The sequence below is a fragment of the Pelophylax lessonae genome, assembly GCF_965119305.1.
Source record: "Pelophylax lessonae genome assembly, contig: HAP1_SCAFFOLD_547, whole genome shotgun sequence".
Classification (NCBI taxonomy): domain Eukaryota; kingdom Metazoa; phylum Chordata; class Amphibia; order Anura; family Ranidae; genus Pelophylax; species Pelophylax lessonae.
In genome coordinates this window covers 41,281-47,489 of record NW_028119798.1, presented here as the reverse complement: position 1 = coordinate 47,489, position 6,209 = coordinate 41,281, and positions in this window count along the sequence as shown.

Here is a 6,209-nt window from a genome sequence, read left to right as displayed (position 1 = left end):
GGACTGGACATCACCGATACTGCACTCTCCGCCCTCCGTTCTCCGTCATCCTCCCTCGATCGGGCGCCATGAAACTCCCCTTCCTGATCTTCATCGGGGCGTCTAGAAACCACGCCACATTCCTCTTCACCCATCGCCTCCGCTGTGGCACCGGAACGAGTCGCGCCACCCGCCGCCGAACACTCGGCAACTGTAGTGACACTCCCCACTCCCCCCAGCTTCACCAGCGAATCTTCCGGCGCAGCCTCACCGACCTGACCTTCCGGGGGCATAACACGCGAGTCCGCAGTAGCGGGTCCCGCAGTGTCAGCCCGTTCAGGCATTTTAGATCTCCGCTGCTCTTTCACTTTCTCTTTTCCTGCACGGCTCCGCACCTTCTCTTCCACTCTCGCCCAGCTTTTTGCAGCAAAGTACATCTCACATTGTTTTGCAAGGTGACCCATTTTTTTACAAATGTCACACACCCTCCGTTCTTTACAATCCTTAGACAAGTGGTTAGTTTTTTTACAGAACCTACACTTCAGATCCATATCACAATCCCCACTGGTATGTCCGTACATAAAGCACTTCCTACAAAAGCTGGGCTGTCCAGGGTAAAATAAGAACCCCCTTTCTCCTCCGATATTAAAGGTAGCAGGAGGTCTCCTCACCCCACCAACACACCCTGCATCAGACTGGAATCTCCCAATAAACCGGTATTTCCCGGACCAAATCCCAAACTTATTAAGCACTTTCTCCCCTCCTCTTAACTCCTCACAATATGTCTTCAAAAATGCTCTCACCAAATTGACATCTGCGAATGGATTGTAAAGGTGCACTATGATGACTTTTTCCTCTTGCATAAATAGGGGGGTTACATCAAATTTCCTCACCGGATCCACCTTCTCCAACTTCTTTGTGTCCTCAAAAATATTCCAACATACCTCAGGGGATGAAAACGTCACATCATAAATGCCTTGTGTCGCAAAATCTTGTAGACAAACTATATCACTCACCGTGAGGCCAAGGACATCCAGCAAAAGTTCCACCACAACCGTCTGCAACGATACCTCTCCTTTAAATTCAGGCTTAACCTGGAATCGGATAGAATCCCTCAAACCGCGGGACGCCATGTTGTGGTACCAGAAGGTACCTCACCTCCCAAAGCCTCCAGGGGAAGCCCCAAAAGGGGACCCCCGGACGCACGCTCTCTCCTGACAAAGATACCACGGAACGCAGATCTTTGCCAAAAGGCCGAGAAGCGATAACCCAATTATCGTCTTTTCCGAGCGAGCGGCGTCCAGGGCGACGTCAATCGCTCGCAGAGATCTGCTGCCTCCCGTCTGGCTCCCTGCTGTTTGCCCAGAGCCACTAATCCTCAGACTTTCACACCTAGCTATGCCTGAGGCCTACTTCCTCCTTCCTATAGCCCATGGTCTAAACACGCCCAGACACCTGTCCATTTAGCACCTTCGGGGTCAAGGCCAGTTTGCTCGTCAATCCAAACTTTAAGCAAGCAAGGCCAAATACAGATTACAAACACATGTATCCATCAGGTGCTCATCGGTGTGCCTAACGAGGGCTAGGATTTGCATAGAGCCGCCTCCTGTTCACGTGGACAAAGGAACCCACTAGAGGGAGACACAGGCCAGAAAATCCCTCGACTGTCGGAGTACTAGCCGACTCATTGACTACAGAGAGGGAAGTAGAGAAAAGTCAAGCCGTTCAACAGGACTCTGCATTGTCGTAGCTTCGACTTGTACGTAGGCTTCATATCGGGCCTTCACACACTCTGCGTGTATTATCTGGCTGTCTTGTCGAAATTCTGGCCCTTGCTATCTATATGTTTGTAAGAAAAGGGTGGTGGACTGAAATAAACTTTGCAAAAATACAAAAATGACATGAGAAAAGAAACACAAATTAAAAGAATAGATATTGTCAGTCTGCTGAAAAGCTGCCATTGCAGCAGCATATGCATTGTGCTGAAAAGGATGGAAGCATGGAAACACAGACCAAGAAACTGACACAAATCAAGAAAAACACAAACACACAGGGGTTAAATACCAGTTTATTGCAAAACAAAAAAAAAAAAAAAAGGACTGCGAACAACTCAACGAGAAAGAACACAAGCAAACAACATTGCAAGCAAAAGACAGAAAAACCTTCTTGTTAAGTTTTTCATTTCAATCTGTTTTTTAGAAAACTGCATAAGAAAGGGGTGCACCGGTCCTGGAGGTACTGCAATACCAGGTCGATGCGTGGAGTGGACAGAGCAAGCTCTTCTTCCATCTCCCTGTTCTAAAAATCCATTTAATATATGGTCCCCAGATAGGGGACGTATCAGATATTAAACTGATAAGAACAGATACTACACTTGATCTTAGCCAAAAGGCCGAGAAGCGATAACCCAATTATCGTCTTTTCCGAGCGAGCGGCGTCCAGGGCGACGTCAATCGCTCGCAGAGATCTGCTGCCTCCCGTCTGGCTCCCTGCTGTTTGCCCAGAGCCACTAATCCTCAGACTTTCACACCTAGCTATGCCTGAGGCCTACTTCCTCCTTCCTATAGCCCATGGTCTAAACACGCCCAGACACCTGTCCATTTAGCACCTTCGGGGTCAAGGCCAGTTTGCTCGTCAATCCAAACTTTAAGCAAGCAAGGCCAAATACAGATTACAAACACATGTATCCATCAGGTGCTCATCGGTGTGCCTAACGAGGGCTAGGATTTGCATAGAGCCGCCTCCTGTTCACGTGGACAAAGGAACCCACTAGAGGGAGACACAGGCCAGAAAATCCCTCGACTGTCGGAGTACTAGCCGACTCATTGACTACAGAGAGGGAAGTAGAGAAAAGTCAAGCCGTTCAACAGGACTCTGCATTGTCGTAGCTTCGACTTGTACGTAGGCTTCATATCGGGCCTTCACACACTCTGCGTGTATTATCTGGCTGTCTTGTCGAAATTCTGGCCCTTGCTATCTATATGTTTGTAAGAAAAGGGTGGTGGACTGAAATAAACTTTGCAAAAATACAAAAATGACATGAGAAAAGAAACACAAATTAAAAGAATAGATATTGTCAGTCTGCTGAAAAGCTGCCATTGCAGCAGCATATGCATTGTGCTGAAAAGGATGGAAGCATGGAAACACAGACCAAGAAACTGACACAAATCAAGAAAAACACAAACACACAGGGGTTAAATACCAGTTTATTGCAAAACAAAAAAAAAAAAAAAAGGACTGCGAACAACTCAACGAGAAAGAACACAAGCAAACAACATTGCAAGCAAAAGACAGAAAAACCTTCTTGTTAAGTTTTTCATTTCAATCTGTTTTTTAGAAAACTGCATAAGAAAGGGGTGCACCGGTCCTGGAGGTACTGCAATACCAGGTCGATGCGTGGAGTGGACAGAGCAAGCTCTTCTTCCATCTCCCTGTTCTAAAAATCCATTTAATATATGGTCCCCAGATAGGGGACGTATCAGATATTAAACTGATAAGAACAGATTTTTTTTTTTTTTTTTTTTTTTTTTTTTTTTTTTTTTTTTTTTTTTTTTTTTTATTATTTTTGTCCTCAGTTTACGGGTACAGTCAACGTGAAAACCTTCAACTAAGTCACTGTGTCCCACACATCATCAGACTTTTAAAAGATAACAGGTTATATACAAAGACTCTTTATACAGTAATAAACCATTTTTCCCTTCTCCAATACCTCCCCGCACCCTCCTCCCCCATACCCCTCACATCAAAAAGAAAAGCAACGTACAACCGAGCGAACATCCAATTAACAGCCTCTGGTTCTGAGATGAACTTTTTCTTTCCTACATGTAGATTCCTCACATCCCAAATTACCTCTTTGAAAATCACTGAAAAGATCCATATTTTCCTTGGATTCCCACCATTTTTTTTACACTCGCCAAACATGACCAGGCCTTCTCCCACCTCCCTCACTCCCAACACCTCCATACAAAAACCCCTCAGCAATCTTAAACACTCTTTAGCAAAAGGGCAGTTCCAAAAGAGATGAAACACATCTTCCACCGCCCTGCATCCCTCCCTTGGGCACACGTCTGACCTTGACAGGTCCCTTCCTTTAAGATACATCATGGTGTAAAGGCAATTCATCAATGTAAACCATGTAATATCTCTTTGACGGTTACTCACCCCACTCATCTTCATGTTCCGCCACACCTTCACACTCTCCTTCTCTCTCAGAAAATGTATCTGATTCGGAATAGGTTTTTCTGTTATCCAAGCCTTCAGTTTAATTTTGTTCACGACCTCCAAACCCAAACCTCCCAACCTCCACTCCCGCCACAGTTTAAGTAACGATAAGTAATACTGCGGGACCACCCATGCAGAAGGTCTTCTCAAATCTCTTCCACATAGGCCCCATTTGGAAAAAAGACTTCCTCCTAAGTACATGGCCATGTCTGCTCCCAATCCTCCTCCATTAAGCACTCTCATCATGGATAACCAATAATGGAACTTCAAAAATCTTCCAATATCCGGGAATCCATAACCTCCCATTTCTTTATTCTTCAGCACCTTCTCTCTGCTACACCGCTCCATCTTTCCCCCCCAGAAAAACAAAAACAGCAGACGTGTCATCCTTTTCACCCAGACCTCTGGGGCAGGAAAGACCACTGCAGTGTACAGTAGGATTGGAAGGATCACAGACTTTATAACCACCACTTTCCCTGTCAAGGACAAATCACGCAGCTTCCAGAAAGCTACTTTCTTCTCCAATTTTGCACTTGCTTTCACAAAACTTTCACGCCCTTTCAACTCTCTATCAAATGACACACCCAACACCTCCATCTTTTCAACACTTTTAACCTGTCCACCATCCACCTGCACTTCTCTGCCCATTCCACACAACTGGCACTTACTCCAATTCACTCGCATCCCTGAGACACTACAAAACAATCTCAGTTGCAGCCCACCACGTCTCACATCATTCACTCCACCACACACCAAGACCACATCATCCATATATGCCAACACTTTCACACTCTTTCCACCACTTCCAGGCACAAACACACCCTTATACACCTTATCCTTACGGATAGCACTCAACAAAGGCTCCATCACGCATATGAACATCAAAGGTGACAACGGACACCCCTGTCTAACTCCCGACATCACAGGGAAGCTCCCTCCCAGGGTACCGTTGACCAGAACTTGGCTTACAATGTTAAGGTAAAGCCCTCTGATGACCTTCACCATCTGGCCCGGAAACCCCAAGACTTCCAAAACCTGGAACAGGAACTGGTGTGACACCCTGTCATACGCTTTCTCCAGATCCACGGACTCCAACAAACAAACCATATTATTTGATTGAGCATAGTGTATGACATCCCTCAGCAAGACCAGGTTATCAGAAATCCGACGCCCTGGGACAGCACAAACTTGTTGTTCTCCTATCACTGACCCGATCACCTTCTTCACTCGGTCTGCCACCAACCGAGCCACAATCTTGTAATCTACATTCAACAAAGTGATCGGCCGCCAATTTCTGACATCACGTTTGTCACCTTTCTTATAGATGAGGGTAATCACCCCCTCCCGCAATGAGCCTGGCATCTCACCTCTCTCAAAAACCAATCTCACCAACTCACAAACATCATCCTTCATCACATCCCATACTTTATAGTAAAACTCCACAGTCAAACCATCCTTACCTGGCGTTTTATTTCTATTCATGCACTCCACCACCTTCCGCACTTCCTCTTCCGACACCTTTCCATTCAGAACCTCACAGTCATCTTCCGACAACCTTCCCTCCACACCCTGACAATACTCACGCATCTCTTCGCTTCCCACACCTTCACGTCCTCCACGAAACAAATCCTCATAAAATTCTTTTACCACCTCCTCCATTCTCTCACCTTTCACCTCCTGTCCCTCAACCAGCACCGATTTCATAATATCTCGTCCCTTCAAGGCTTTCTTGAAAAAGAATCTTGAACAAGTCTCCCCTTCCTCCACCTTCTCCACTTTAGCATGGAAAATTATTTTTTTACCACTTTGCACCAAGCACTTTCTGTTTTCTTCCCTTAATTTCTCGATCTCGTCCTCCACTTCCCAACCACCCTGCCTCAATTTCAGCAGAACTCTCAATTTTTGTAGAAATTTTCCCCTCTCCCTCCTTTCTTTCCGGGCTTTGTTCACCCCCTCAGTCACAAAAAAAGATTTTATCTGAACCTTGAGCCAGTCCCACCACATAAAAA